Here is a 17,287-nt window from a genome sequence, read left to right on the forward strand (position 1 = left end):
TGAGTCACCTTCACAAGCTCTGGTTGCTGCTTCCAGGTGCATGTACTGTGTAGGCATTGCACATACTGAGAGATCTCTTCTCCTCCTCCTCACCTGCTGCTCCTCCTGATCAACTGCATGCGTTGACCTTACTATCAGATACTTTCAAATGCACTCTAAAAGAAACTTTGAGTAAAATTTACTTAATACTTCTGATCCTTCTTGCATTAAAAGGCAGACATTACCCATAAGATTTCAGGCTTCTCAGTTACGTTCCTTTCTATTTCCTCCTTTATAACCTCATCACACCCCCTTGCTCCTTTCCACCAATTATAACAGCAATTAAACCGAATGTCTCACACATTTCTCAGGGCAATGATAACCATTATTTGTTGGATCTAACCACATAAGTGTACCACTGTGCTCAACAGCTACTACAGTTTCTTTGTAGCAAGTTATTGCACATGCAGTAGGAGAAGTGAATGTATGCCAGCTTCTCAACTGCTACAGTTCACTGCCAGCCCTGTTTGATTAGAAGATGACAACTGCGGGGAAACGAGCTGAACACAACCTTCTCACCATAGTTCTGCTATCTGTATTTGTAAATTTTTAAATATTTGTATTATTTTACAGAAGATTAATGAGGAACTCAAATTCAGAGGAATCTTTATATGCTAATGAGAAAAACAAAGCTCATTTCTTGCAAATAGAAGTAAAAGGACAAAGCTGTCATGTTCATTAGATATAGTTTGCATGAGTAACTATAACAGAAGCAAATGAGTAGAATTTTAGACTTTCTTTTTTAAAAAAAAATCAACAACCTTTACTCCCTCTGCTCTCCACCCTGCCAAAGAAAAAACTCTAACCAACCAACCAGCGACCAAAATATCCTACTTTCCTAAGACATGAGATATGACCAGTGACAGAACTAGATCAGAAATCCTAGTAAAAAAAAAGGCATCATAGAACTACATAATATAATTATTGAAAGCCATCTGATTGGGAAGGAAGCAGCACTGGAAAAGTCATGAATGGAAAAACATTTATGAGGAGACCCTGCAATGGAAGGTGTGAAATCAGCTATTGTAGTTGAGAGCTTTCCTTTCCTACTGTTAGAATATTTCTTTCTCAATAGTAAATAACATTTTGTGATGCAAGTGATGTAAATATAGCAGAAATACAGAAAAAAAGAAACAAACAGATTTTACTTCAGTTATATTCAGCCTTTAATTGATGAAAGAATGATAGTCATTTCTTCAGTGTTTTGTAAGTTTTGGGGAAGTAGAAGTAGGTTTTCTGGATTCAGTAGTCAAGAGCATTGGCCCTTTGGGACATGTTTTTCACACCAGCCATGGCAACACAGTGTTAACTGTTTTAGTTGATGTAATTTGTCATATTATGCACTATTTAATGGTTTTATTTAACCATATAAGAGCTTCCTAAAAACATCAGCTGATTTGTAAGATTGATCCTATCTCTTGGAGCTGGTCTCTCACCCCAACCTAGCTTTGTGCTCCTTTAAAGATCACACAAATAAATGAATTAATTAGATAAATAGACAGAACAAGTGCTCACAACCAGGCAGTAAACTTAGTGGGATCTCATAGTAAACTGGTGCTAAGAGAAGGCAATAATACAAATGGCCAATTAAAAGTCACAGTTGCAGAGTTTAGTAAAAGTACTTAGGACTCTGTCAGCTTCTTGCTTTGAACAGTAGATATTTCACTAACTGGTTCAATGGCTTCATCATTTTTAATGACAGTATTTAATTTCTACATCCTTTTCAAAATTTCAGTATAAAATAAGAAGCGTTTTGTCAGCCACGGTTGTTATCCCTCATTCCTTCTTCTCAGCTATGACTGTTTATTTATTGAATTTATTCCAGCTATTCTCCAGTTTATTAGCTGCACGCTGTCTCCATAGCAATCCCTCTCTTCTCATCACAGAAGCAGAAGGAGAGGTTTGGTAATTATGATTTTAGATGTAAGGTGTAATTTGGATGCTTTCAGGAGTGTAGCACCAGGCAACATGGTGCTTCTGACACTTTAGAACAACATTACTGTGTGAATTATTTTTCCCATGTTCATGTTTCATCAACCATTTTCAAATTCTCATTTTATTTGACTCATTCAAATGTTGATTTTGCTTACACTTATAATTATAAGCATTAACCACACAAACTTAGTAATACTGTGTCCTTCTCTTGAGGCTACTCTCTTGTACATTTTACATTTATGCCACATGTTTAAGATGCCCTTATGAATTATCTTTTCCCAAATGTGGGAGAAAAGTATTTAACTAAATCACAAGGGTAAGAGAAGGTGAATAGGACTATTCCTCCCACAAGCCTTTGCTATGTCTTTTCTTATATTTTAGCTTTTTCATAACAAAAACACCGGTATTGTGTTGGTATTATTAATATGAAGAAAGCTCACTTTGAAATTTTCTCTCCAGAACTGACAACAGTTAGAATGCATTTCTTTCAAGAATAATTCACCATTAATCCTGTATTTAGGAGAAAGAAGACATTTTGAGATGTGCACGTGAGAACCTTCATCCAAGGGATTATGTTTCTGTTTCCATGTTTTAATGTTCTAGCAAAAATTATGTCCCATGTATGGGATAGCCTACAATGAAGTAAGCTTCGTCCTATTTCCCCTGCTTGCAATGTTGCTAGATAGCAGGTGAAAATAGTAATGATATTACACCAGCATACTTTTTTTTTTACTTTGTATTAATATTTATAGAGTGAATTAGCATCGTTCTTTAGATTATAGCAAGCTTTCATCTGTATCTTGGATAGTTTACAGTTCACATGAGTCTTAACTAAACATAGAATCATGACAGTGAGTTACATGTTAACGTAGAATCATGACGGAGAGGGGGATATAAGTTTATATACAGTAGTAGAAAGAGGCAACTAAGCCAAAGAAGGTTGGTTGACAGAAGCTTGGTAGAAAGGGTAAAGGGTTTATACAGGAAAAGCAAACTATGTCCAAGTAAAGAACCATGAAATAACTACTGGGCAAATTTAAATACAGACTAATGACTTACTTTTGAAAAATAGAGCCAAGGTAATTTCTCAATTACTAGATAATTTTAATTCAGTCAAACTAACAAAAAGAATTAAATATTTGTAAGGTTGCATTTTTTTGTCTTGAGGCTAAGCCCTTCACTCCATCAGACACTCAATGCAGTATCTATACTATACATTAATGCATAATGCATTACTTAATATCCATTGAAATTCTATAAATGTAGGGGGATCAAGAGAAGGGTAAGAAATTTACACCTTGTCTGTTGAAAAGTGCTAATGAAGAAACTTTTCCGTTCTCTACGGATATGATTGCATCTATTCTTTCAATTACTCTGCAAGTTCTAATAAATTTTATATTCACTTTATGAATGAATCCCAACTGATTGGGAAGGTCTTTATTAATAAATAAGCATATTAAACAACAAACAAACACTCTAGATCTGTCAGACTCTTGTCTGCTTATTTGCTGCTGAACAGTGTGTGATTGTTTTATGACTTCTTTGTTTTTGGCATTGAACTGATTCAACAACACTTGCATAATGCACCCATTTCCTAGCATCAAAGAACTATCATTCCACAACTGCACTGATATGTACGGATAATATGCTGGTTCAGGTAAGAAGCAGATTCTAGGGCTGTGCAAAAAGATATGTCATTACTTATTTATGTACTTTTGTTAGCTATCTGACCACATACAGCCTATAAGGTGAGAATTAATTTAGCAAAGAGCAGATTAGAGTACCTGGATCAACACTTTTAACAAGATCAAACTATGTTTCACCTTTGCTGTTATTTAAGTAAATAGTAAGGAAGAATCCATGAAAGAGTTAAATTTTAAATCTGTTGAATATTTACTGTATTAAGAGACAGAATTATTCTGGGATGATTCTCAGTTGAGTTTAACTAAATCTCAAAAACTAAAAAAAAAGGTCCAACAAAACACGGTGTCAAGAGATTAATTAGTATCAAATCCAGGAAAATCACATTGCCAGCAGATTTCAATGGACAATTTAAGTTATAAAAATATTTCTAATCGGATGATACTTGTTCAAAGTTCAGAATCAGTTTGAATCAAGTTTAAGTTTATTCTTATTCTATTCTTATACTGAGTCTTTTGTATATGTCTTCTATAAGAAAGTTTTTCCAGATTGACAGCATAAAACTTGGCAAAAGCAAGCAAAACTAGCAAACAAAACTAGCTATCCTTACAGTTCAACAAACTTCATGACAAGTACAGTTCTTTGGTGTGATAAAATGCAGATCAGTTCAGACTAATTTAAAAAAAAAAAAAAAAAAAAAAAAGCTTAGGGCTGATAAAGAAGTCCCAGTCTCTCAGGAGATCATCTAGCCCAACCCTGCCTGCACAGGCAGGGTCATCTGGAGCATGTTTCCACGGATTTTGTCCAGATGGCTTTTGAATGTTTCCAAGGAAGGAGATTCCACAAGCTTTCTGAGCAACCTGTGCCAGTGCTCTGTTGTCCTCATAGCAAACAAGGTTTTTTTCTCATGTTCAGATGGAACTTCTTGTGATTTCCTTCTTGAAAACACCACCACAAAGTGCTTTTGTGGATAAAAGGTTTAATGAAAACAAGATTAGAATAATGATGAAGTATGGTCTATTGTCACATGAAACCCAGGTACTAATAACTGCAACAACAGTTTGTGTAAATGAACTACTTACTTACTATCCTTACTTAGAACAGCTTTTCTGGTTGATGTGTATTTACATGACTGTTCCCTAAAATACCTTCCATTATTTATTGGGGTGCATTAGGGGCCAGCTCTTAACAAAGAAGAGCTACCACGAAAGGCTTATTCATTTGAAATGATGTTACAGTTCTTACATACCAGTAATTCACATGTTTTCTCTCATCCTGGAAGTGTGAAAGAGACTACGAAGGAAGACTATAAATTATCCTTAGTATCAACAGATTTCTCTTCAGACCACACTGAAAAAAATAATAGTAGAAAAGAGCAGGGAAATATTCCCCACAGTCTCTGCTGAATTTTTTTTGGGGGGAGGGGGAAGTTTGTAAGCCTTTATTTTTTACTGCATAAATTCACTACAATAAAATGCCCCAGCTCCATGTAGTTTAGGATGATATTACTATTTGGAGTAAAGAAAGCATACACTGCTGTGATGTGGTGTTTACTAATGCAAGTATATTTTTCCAGACACCTTGCTGACATTTTTCAATGAAATTACTGTTTCAGCATACGAAAGAGCAAATAAGCACTAACATACAGTACAAAACAACAATTTTTGTAGTGGATATGGCTACAAGAAAAGTTCCTGCATATTAGCATTGATGACATAAATCATTGGACTAGTGAGTTCTGTAATTCAGTTTGGTAACTAAATTAATCTGAAGCTGTTTATGTAGCAAAATATTTCTAGATGAAATTGCATGTATTTTGTATATACTAATAACATACATGATCACTAATTAGTAGCCTCATAAATCTACATCTACAATGCTTTGGACAAACAGGTACATCACTTTGAATAACTCCCAGATTTCATATCTCAGCCTTTTCCAACCTTCCTAATAGTAGTGAGATTTTAGACTGAAATACAGATTTCTGAAATTGAATATCATCATTTAGAGAATTGATGAGTATACTCTGAAAATGAAAGTTTTTTTGTCTGCCATTTTTTTCTTTAAGTTTCAACTTCAGCTAACTGTGATTCTCTTTTTGCATAATGTTCAACATTTTTGTGTTGGTTGAGCATGACCCATCTGCATTATATAACTGTCAAAGGCCTGTCTTGGCCTTGGATTATGTTGAAAGCAACTATTGTACAGAGGGTCATTTGCCATTTTTATGTAATTGTCCAGAGAACGTTCTAGTCCTCATTTAAATTACTCTATGATACAAAATTTCTCCCATCCATTCAATCAGGCTTTTGTTTTGCTCTGAATAGGTCCTATTAAGAGGCAGAAATGTATGAATAGTCAGATGCCCCACTGCTTGCTTCAGTCCACTGGGAACTGTAACACTCTTGTGAAAAACAAAAAACAAACTATATGCACTTAAAAAGAGGAAATTAAAATGGAAAAGTTCAGAATTAAAAATAATATTTACATTTGCATTGTCTAGGTTGGTGTGGCCAAATAGTACGTCAAAATAGCTTCCTGGGGAAAGAGGAAACTGCAAGTTTCTTTGATATCTCATATATGTTTCCAGTTCTTGAAATCTAGGTTGTTTGGTCTCTTATTATTGCCTTAAATGGGGCACGGCTATCTCTGAAAGTTCCCAAGTGTTCTGCAGTGTAGAGGGTGCCTAGAGGCAGGCAGATACAGACATTTTCAAACCGTGTGCTGAGGAGCTGTAGGAGTGGCGGAGCCAGCTCTGCAGTCCAAGCACTGCACTGTATCCCAACTTACAAACCCTCCTTGCAGCACCGTGCTGTGAAGCTTTATTTGCATGGCTCTGGTAGATCAGAAATTGTAGGTTCATCCCATGGTGTCATAACTAAAAAGCATTAACTATACTCTCTCCAGTGCCCTTTTTCTCATTTATCAATTATGTATAGTCCTTCTTGGATCTCAAATAAGAGACTGAAGAGTCAGAACACTCATCACTAATATAATTGGAAAAGAATTATTTTTTTATGTCAGCACCAGCTCTTCTTTCAGCCACCAGCATTTGATATTTTAGTAAGTCAGATCAAGTTCAGTAGCCAGATCCAGTTAAAGTTTTGATAATGCTGGTAGAGGGAGGTGTAATGTCTACTCACATGCCTGAATTTACCATCAGCTTTTAGGTAACTTTAATCAGTGATATAAATCAGGCTCTGAATTATAACAGGAAAATCTAGCAACAGTCCAGTGAATATTAACATAAGGAGTTCAAAGGAATATGAGCATGCCAGGGTACCTCAACCATGTTTCATAACGAATAACAATGTTCTTTCATCCAAACAACAAATGTTCTATCGTAGTTATCTGTAGTCAGTCACCCAGTGTTAGCTTAACTAAAGGACTGTCACGATGTACTGAGAGCCAGCCTCACTTATGGGATCTTTTGCAAAAATCATACTGAGGCTATTTAGAATCTATAATTAGAAGAGACTTGATATTGTTCATTCCGAGCTCACATTATCATAGATATGTTGACATTAACAAGGTATAAAAATCAAATTATCTAGTCTGGTTTTACATGTATCACTTACCTTTGAATTGCATGTAGGTGTCATTTTTGGTAAGTTTGTTACAGCAGTCTATGTAGTGCGTTGCCTCCCGTTGAAAGCCTGCTCTGAATCCACGTCTTCTTCTGTAAAATGCAGCAGATATTCAATACTTGGTGAATAGGCTCTCGCAGCCATAGCAAGACGTAGCAAGTGCACACAGCATGGGCAGCCTAGCTCCTCCTGTTATCTCTCACATTCCTTATCCTTCTTGCTACAGAATTATTCCTGGTCATTTTTATGAGTTTAGGTATGTCTATATTATCTCTGTATGTGATATTTTAATAATGATCTCACCACAGCTTCAAGTAGATGCAAAATTGATTCTTTATACATTTATTCATTGTTTAGCTACATGCACCCCCCACACTTGTTCTAGAGCTTCACCCTGGGTGCTTTAGGTCCATTTCTGTTCTACTAGAGCCAAGTCTCTTTTGGAGTCGTTACCACCACAACGCAATGGACCATACTCCCTGTTTCTAAGCATGAAGTTTTGCATGTGGCTGAACTGAAACACATTTTCTCAAAAAGGATCCAGCATTTCCAGTCACTCTAGGAAACTCAATACATTGCCCTTGCTTCAACACTCCTTAGTGCTTTGTCCACCTCTGTGCAGTGAGGGAGTTTGTCTGAAATGGCATGGCATTCATTCAGAGTTATCAAGCAGTGCCGAACAGAGATCAGTTCTGTTTTCAACAGATCACTACAAAACTCATAAATCAACAAGAATATGAGGATAATCAATCTTAACATAAATGTCACAAGTGAAAAAAATATGCTTTTATAAAGCTACAAAATTGTATATACATTTTTAATTCTTAAGGTCTGAATTGTGGATAAAGCATATTGCTGAATTTTCAGTCAAAAATCTTCAAGTTTTTAACAACAACAATAAAAAGTTTTATTTTAGACGAAGTCATCCAGCAGAATGTTAACTGGAACTGATTTTATTCCTAGATTTTATTTCAAAAGGAAATTAACTGTGTATCTGCTTTCTTTTATTTTGTACAGGACAGATCTCAGGCAACATGGATTAAAGTAGTGAGGATTATCTCAGCATTATTATTTCAGTTTAAATGTATGTACTTGTGCGGAAAATCTCGCTGTCAAGAACTGAATGTCCAAAAAGGAGACAGAGGAGTCCTAAAACTTTATTCGAATAAAGGGAGAGTCCTCACATAGTTTTTTCTACAATTTATTTTTGTGCAATATCATTGCCAATTCTTAATAAATAATACAGAAATACTATATAATATTTTGTGGGGACATAAACTTTTTGTGGAAACTTGCTAAGTGTCCAATTAATTGAAAATGCTTTCTGTTTCAGAATCTCTCCTGAAATAGAAAGAAAAAACATAACTTTCCCGGTAGCCTGACTTTGCCTACTTTGCTTAACAAAAATAAGTATGGGATGGGACTTCCTATTGCTTTGTATCAGTATGTTAAGAAAGAGAAGTCAGAGGGAAGGTCAGAAGAATTTTTAGGTAAATATCAGTTTGTGGATTCCCAAATCTTTTGCTCACTGCATATTTGGTTTCAGACCAAGGCACAGTTCTGGGGGAACATGGCCCATGCTCCCTGTACTTCTAAACCAGACTCTCAGCTGAAGCCTCAAACACAAGGGAGGCTGATGGGCTGCTTGGAGTTGTTCCTAAGTCCAGAGGGTTCATAACTGAAATCCTTTTGCAGTCCTGCTCACTTAAATAATAATTCTTATCAATTAGCAAAGGAGCTGCTAAGAACTCCAAAGGTGTCTCAATTGACAATGCATCTGTGAGGGTCGGCCCTGTTTGTTAGAGTTTACTGCTCATGGTAAGATTTACTGCTGACAGTAGATTGCAGGCCAGTCCATCACAGAACTGCTTTGGCACACCCAGGGGAGGTGCAGTTATGTGGTTGCATAAAGCTGGGTATAAAGGCAGCATTTAAATCCTAGCTTGGATTTCAGCATCTTCCTCTGCAAAGCTTTGTGTCCTGCAAATAACAACACATTCTGCATCCTGGAATTCAATTCAGGGCCAGCTCCTGATGCCTTGCACTCTTCTGACTGGAGAGTTCAAACTTGTCTTTACTTCAAAACTTGCCTCCAGCTTCTCTGACCCTTATTGTGATCCTTTGTCTTTCTTAGACTGACCTATGTCTTTTCTATGATCTGGTTTACAACTAATGTAGGGGATAGGTAGGGCTTCTATCTCCCTGACTATGATACCATTTTTGGTTTTAAACTAACCAAGCACTTCTGGACCACTTTGCACGGCTGATTTGGAGCCTGCTCTGACTCTCTGTTAAAGTTCCCGTCTTTAGATGGGCACTGGTCAGCTCACATCCCCTAGTAACAAATTTACTTTCCTGTTTAAATTCCTGATAGCTCTTTCTCATCTTGAAACATTCCCTGGTTCTGCTTTCTCAGACAGTTTTATCAATATATAGATTTCTTAATCTGTATTCCTAAGATTCTGTCAGTGAAGGTTCATGACTCCGTTTTACAGTTCTGATTCAGTTAGGGAAATATCTGTATCTTCCAAGTGCCTCTCATGAGACAAACAGAAAACAGCATCTATTTTATATGGAATAAAGCATCCATCTTCCTATGGAATAAAGCCTAGATATACTGGCCAGAACTCAACAGGACAGAATAAACTTTGTAGAATACTTTGTCAGATTATTAAATTAGGTGATCTCATGGCAGAGACAAGGAAAAAATATTTTTGCACACAGGAAGAGGGAAGAGATTATTGCAGTAAGAGATTATTGCAGTAGTTTTTATTGCTAAATACTTTTACCAATTTCTTCAATAGTACAGAATCTACGGTTACGAAAAAATCTTATGAATATTGATGACACCATTTTTCTTTCATTACAGTTGATTAATCATGTTGACAATGTATAGTTTATACATATTGCTAACAACTTCTTTTTTAAAACAAAAAATTATGAAAATATTTTTGATTCTTTTACAACAGTTTGTTTCCATATTACGTTTGTTTCAATATCATGTTTATTTCAATATTATGAATTTATTATAAAAGCACTTAGTCTGTGTTGCTTGATTTTATTATTTTAAAACAATTGAAATGGCAAACTTTATTTATGGAAATAACCTTCTATTAAAACCTTCAGGAACATGTTAACTTTTTTGTGAGACTTAAACAGATCAGTAGAGTGCTCCAACACAAAACTTATTAGCTTTGAAAGGGAAGATTATACTCAAAACATAATTTATAACTTCAGGCCCTATTAGACATAATGCATTATTTAGCTAAACACCACTGCTGTATTCAATTCACTATGAAAATTAAAAATTGATAACTTTACTACTGTTCTATATAGATGTTGAGAAGAAAATCAGTCCATTATTACTACAGTTTTTAAGGGTATTAACCACATAAACAAACAATAGAATGAATAAGAATACTTGAACTTGAATAAGAAGCTTGAACTAATTTGATATTAATACAGAAGTGAAGTGACTCTGAAGGAAAAGAAAGGAGCATTGAATTATAATCAACTATGAGATGTTTACTTACTCCTTCTCTGTAATAAGGTTACAATATAACTTGTCATGGTATTAGAAAATACTCTGCATATTTCTCCATGTCTCTACTCTGACAGGAAATGTTCAGCATTTTTTAGGCATCTGAAAGACGAAAAAAAAAGAGAAACTGACTCAGTCCCCGGATACAAAAAAATTGTGAATGGACATGGAAATTAACTTACACATTCTGATTTCAAGGCCTAAGCTCAAAGAATACATTTCTTTCCCAATAATCTATAATCCAATTTTAGACAAACAATTTACTTTTTTCATTGACCCTGTAGAAACAACATTTTTTGCAATACAGTAAGTATCTACCTAATCTATCTAGCTATACACAAACCTTAAATGTACAAGATGCTGAGTATCCTGGCTGTAATTCAGGAATGCACTTAAACACATGTATAACTTGCAATATATGAGTAGTTCCACAAAAGAATTTCTAACTGTACTGAAGTATATGGCAAAATGTCCCTTGACTTCCATATTGCCAGGATATAAACTTTGCCATGACAAATAAACTGCTTAAAACTAGGCAAGGCAAGGTTTATTGGTACAGGTAGTACCTTTTATTATTGACCAAGAAGTAAAGTTGGGGAAAAATAAAATGACAAGCTTTAGGACACACAAGCCCTTCTTCAGAAGCAGCAGACTTCAAAGCAAAGTACAAGCTAAGAGTAAAACTAACCACAGTATAAATGTAACTCTGGATTGAAACCAGAATCTTGCACGACTGAGAATGAACAGGAAGATTTTGAAGATTCAGAGGATGTGTAAGCATAAGACCATGGCAAAAGCCTTCCTGTTGAGCTGCTTAATGTTGCTGCTCCCTAATATTTATAAAAGGTGATAGACAGTTTTAGGACTTTGTTCTTTCTCTGTTTATGCAAACGAGAGACTCCTACTGAGCTGCAGTGATAAAAGCCCACAAATCTAGTGCTAGGCCAGGACAAACTCACTTATGTATTCCAAAGTTATTCTACTTGGTATTTATTATCAGTATTCACAGTCATTTAAAGCAACATTTTCCATGGAAAGACTACGGCCATAATCAACCACTCTTAAAAAGTCTTCAAAAAAATGCTATTATTAAAAAGGCATTTTTTCATTTAATTCATGCAAATTTCAGGTACTTTTCATTTACATGAAACAAATATATATAAACAATATATTCATTGGATAAACTGGCATAATCCACTCCAATTAATGTGCTAAAATGTTTTGGGGGTCAAAAGAATTTTTATGCCAGCTTCTTAGCACTGTAGAAACAAATGTGTACCTGTGTCTGTGTCTCTCTCTTTCAAATTAATATCATATCTATTAATAACAGAGTCAGATTTTCTATGAGTTCTTCTTTTGCTTACTTGTAATAAGTCCATATCATGATTAGTTCATTTGTAACTATGGGTTAGCATGGACAGTAAATTACCCAGGTTTTTTTTGCCCTAAGTATTCAGCATTAATTCTAACAATAATCTTTCAAAAACATTAGATTGCATTAAAAGTAATCCACCTTGCTGAATGTTTTTCTCCTGGCTCTAACATATTCTAGTATTTAGCTACAGTATTTTTAATAATTATCACTTACAGATGACTTGCACAGCTTGCTGGAAAACTTATCTTTTGGAAATATTAATATAATATAAACCGAATGCTGAACACAACTTTGTCCTAATGCTCTTTTTTTTTTTTTGGCAAAATATAACTACTCCATATTCAGAGACCTCTGTATTTCACTGTATACAAACACAGAGGTAATTCTGCCCTCACATTAGTGTAATTAGCATTGACCTCATTAAAATTAACAGAAGTTGCACTGTGTGAGTGTGAGTGTGAGCAGTGAGTACTAAGTCATGCACAAGGCATTCACCAGCTTATATCTCCTTTCCATCAGTGCCACCCATGTGGAATATAGACCTTGGAATTTCCTTGGAGTCTCCCAAGGCACTGAGAATTACTCGTCTCCATTGCATTCATATGAATATGTAGCATTGACATTAGTTTGCTAATGAGTTGCAGCTTAACCTGTCCAACATTGTTCCACTACAGTGGCACCAAGTTTAGAAGCAGAATTTGCTATGTGGTTCTAAGAAAAAAAATATATATATATACAAAATCTCCTAGCGAGAAAAGTGATTCCTAGGGGGGTCACACATGACATTTTAAGGGTGTCTTTTGGCTAGTGATATGGCTAAACAGGGACATTACCTCATTAGCATCTGAAGTTGAATAAACCAACTCATTAGCAACTGAAGTATCCCCTATCCACTACAGATTTCCATTTGCCACCTGTCTTTGATGCTTGTTTTATGGATTGTTCACTTTTTTTTTTTAATCAAATCAGTAATACAATTTCCTACTATTTATTATGGTTTTGATTGAAATGGTGCCACATGGGAGCCTATTGCCACTCAGACTCCCCCTAGTTAATGTGGAGAAAATAGAGGTTAGTAGAATTGTGAAAAGTAAAGAAGATGCAATATACACTCTTTAAAAGTGAAGTACTAGTTTAGAAGATATCTTATGCTGAATCTTAGTCAACATTTTACTTTGTGTTTCTTAGCACAACAACAAAACAAAAAAGTAGATAACATTTTATTTTAATAACATAGAATTTTTATTAGGCATATGTTTATATGCTTTTTTCAAAAAGTAGTTTATCTTGGTGTCTTCACTTTTCCAAAGATAGAAATTCAGATCCTTGCCCATTGTCTTCTATTTCTTTCAAAATAATTGTATTTAACTTCCTATATGTGATTTTGCATACTAAGTCTGGTTAAAGACAGAGAACAACTGCGGTGACTGAAATAGAGGATTTAAATTAAAACCTGAAGAACAGCAAAATAAAAGTCTGCAAGGCTGATCATTATCCTCTTCAATCACAGCATATGGCATGCCAAATATAAGAAATCCTACCCATGCAGTAGATATGCAGGAGCAATAACTCTTTACAGAAAAAAATAATGTAATAGAGAGTAGGTGATAGAGACTGAAAAGGAGGTCACACCCAACAACAGTTTTTATTGTTAGAGCAAAAAAAAAAGAATCGAACCAAAAACAACTCTAATTAATCTGTCAGAACAAATTCCTGACATTTTGAAAAAAAAACTGTTAGATGATTTTGGCTGCCCAAGAACCTCCAATATTCACATATTTAAATGTAATTTCTTGCATTATGCACTAGAATATTTTGCATTGTAAGAAAACATTTTTAAGACCCCAAAGGCCCCCCTGCTGAACTACGCTAACTCAAGATGGTGGTCCAGCCCTTCTACACTAGTACATAATGTAATACATAACCTGACAAACTTCTTTGTTCTGAGTACTGTGACTTTCTGGGCTAAGGTAGGGTTCCCCAAACTTTCTGATCTCTACAAAGAGTTTATATTATTCTATAATCCTCAGAGTTTTTATTAATGCAAAGTACTTCTAGAATATACACCCTTGTGCCATTCCTCCATAAGTAAAACTAAACCACTGACACTGGGGAACACTGGGGAACTTATTATTTTGGAGAACATGGTATGTGTAAATAATGCTGGTGAATCATATATAACTCATAGTACTTTGTCTGGTCAAGTAAAAATTAAAAACCAAGACAAACTGACTGCAAATTTCAACACAACTAACATGTTCACCAGAGAAAAAATATCCAAACAGCATCCTACCAGACTATTTCCTCAAAGACAATAGCAGAGTATCGAAATCTTCACTGTGGGATAATACAGTGCCAAGGGAAAGACTACAAGATGCCATTAATAAAAAAAATAAAGAAAATTGAGACAAAGGGGGTGAAAAATTATGGATATATTTGCTTATAAGGGCAAAAAAAAAAAAGACATAGAAAAGGCCAAGCCTTCTTCACCTCAGCCTTTACTAGTAAGAGTGGCCTTCATGAATCCTAGGCCCCTAAGACCCGCGGGAATAGAGGGGGATCAGACTAGGGAATATGTAATAATCTGGACATACAAGAAGTCCATAGGACCTGGGAAGATACTCCCAAGAGCGCTGAGGCCACTCTCTTTGAAAGGCCATAGTGATTGAGGGAGGTTCCTGAGCACTGCAAGACAGCAGATGCTGCAGATATCTTCAAGAAGTGCAAGAAACCAGGGAACTATAGGCTGGTCAGCCTTGATTCCTGGGAAGGTGACAGCGCAACTAAGCCTAGATAGTATTTCTAAATACATGAAAAACAAGAAGGCGATTGCAAGTAGTCAGCATGGATTTATGAAAGAGAAACCATGCTTAACTATCCTCATAACTTTCTATGATAAAATCACTGGCCTAGGGGATAAAAAGAAGGGCAGTGAATCTCTTAGCAGCAGTGAGTGTTTATCTTAAATTTATTAGGGCTTTTGACACTGTCTCCCATAATATCCTCATACACAAGCTCAGAAGTACAGGTCAGGTAAGGACTGAAAGATTGTAAGGTGAGTGGATTGAAATCTGGCTGAACTGCTGGAGTCAGAGGGTTGTCATCAGTAGCACATAGTCAAGCCAGAGGCCAGTCATTAATGGTGTTCCACAAGAATCGATTACTGTTTAATCTCTTCATTGATGACCTGGAGGACAGGACTGCTTGCACCCTCAGCAAGTTTGTGGATTATACAAAGCCAGGAGGAGTGGCTGATGCACCATATGATTTTGCTGCTATTTAGAGAGACCTTGACAGACTGGGGAGATGAACAGAGAGGAACATCATGAAGTTCAACAAAGGGAAGTACAAAGTTCTGCACGTGGGGAGGAATAACCCCAGGCACCGGTACAGGCCAGAGATGACCTGCTGGGATGTAGCCTTGCAGAGATGGAGACGGGTGTCCTCATGGACAACAAGTCTAATATGAGTTAGCAATGCACCCTTGTGGCAGAGAAGGCCCAACGTATCCCATGCTGCAATACAGCACGCTGCTCTCAGGTGATCCTTTCCCACTACTTAGCACTGTACGCTTACATAAAGTATTTTTAGAATTGATGCAGCTAAAAAGATAATTATGTCCCTCTACATTTAAGTGTAGCTAAGACACAGTCTGTAAAGAAGCAGATGATGTACATGTCTGTTCTATTAGAGTGATGAAAAAAAGGGCACTTGGGCCTATTTCACCCTTTATATGTATAGGTGTAGTGACAGTGTTACAACGACATCAAGGACACTTGAACTGTAATGACACTCCTAATCAAAAGTACTAAAAGCTTGTGCATTAGGCCCATGTTTAAATGAAAGGAAATCCATGCAAAGTTCGGACTACTTGTAATACCTTCATCCTTATGTCATCCCTATCTTCCAGAATCTCCTCTTCCTACTTTCTCACCCTCTCATCTGCGCACTTTCACTTGCAAGGATGCAAAACTCATGTCCTTTATCTTGTAAATCATTCTTTACTATTTACACTCAAATGTCCCCCACTATCCTTCTTTCCTGAACAGAAGCTTCATCACAGGACAGACCAGGAACTCTAAATCAAGATCAGATTCCCATATACAAGTTGAACCATTATGTAAGAGACCTATGTGTGGAAATGTGCACAAGAAAGCAATCAATCAAAAAAATGAATGCAGTGGTGGCATGAAACCCTTTGCTCTGGAGAGTTTTGGCACCATAGCTGCTAGCAGCAGATGAAGCCTGTCCTTGCTGTAGCTGCTGCCAAGCAGCTGACCTGACTTGAGAAAGGATTTTCCTATGACCAATGCTGTAAGACCCCGAGAAATGCAGCCTTATGGACTGCTTTTACTACTTCATATCCTTTTCCCCATAAAATATGTCCTTCCATCACATTGCTTTCTCCCCCACTATTAATGTCAGTTCCCCTCCCCTTTTACCCATTCGCTTTGTGTCTCTCCAGGCAAGAACTAACTACTGTCACATTCACTGACCTGCCTCATCCAACAAAACCTTACACTTGACATATCTTTTCATCAAGATTGAATAATATAGAAAAAAAAGTCTTAATTTATCCAGTAACGATGATCTGAATCTGCATCTTTGGACTCTACTGCTAAAATGTTGCCTGTACTATCAAAAACTTTTTTTTTTTTGTATCACTGCAGTAAAGGCTTTGAGGTCTTTTAAAAACAAACAAACAAACAAACCTCATTGGATTAGATGAACCTTTACAGATTTGTCTTACAGTCAGACTTTGACAGTAACTCGCAAGATGAAAGCTTTGATGGAAGCTTTTCTGGAGGTTCGCACATCCACAAAGCTCGCCGCTCATGTGGACTCTCTAACAGTATCTAAGAAATTTGTTGGAATTTACTTTCTTTCGAACTGTGCTCAAGTAACCAGAGTGGGGAAAAAGAAACAAGAACAACTAGACAGACCCGAGAGGCCCCGGCTGACCGGCCCTCCAGCGGCAGGCCGGGCTGAGGTCCTCCTGAGACCCTCCCATCGAGTGTTTTGGTTTATAACCCAAACACTTTAACGCACATGGCTGGAGCCGGGGAGCGGCCGTCGCGACGTGCCTTTGTCTCCCAGGGGTTTTGTGCGCGGGGTGGTACAGCCCAGCCGGAGCCTCCCCCCGCCCGCGCGCAATGGTAGCGCCCTGCG

This window comes from Tinamus guttatus, unplaced genomic scaffold (genome assembly GCF_059628265.1).
Source record: "Tinamus guttatus ecotype Peru unplaced genomic scaffold, ASM5962826v1 Tinamus_guttatus_pri_ptg000193l, whole genome shotgun sequence".
Lineage (NCBI taxonomy): Eukaryota > Metazoa > Chordata > Aves > Tinamiformes > Tinamidae > Tinamus > Tinamus guttatus.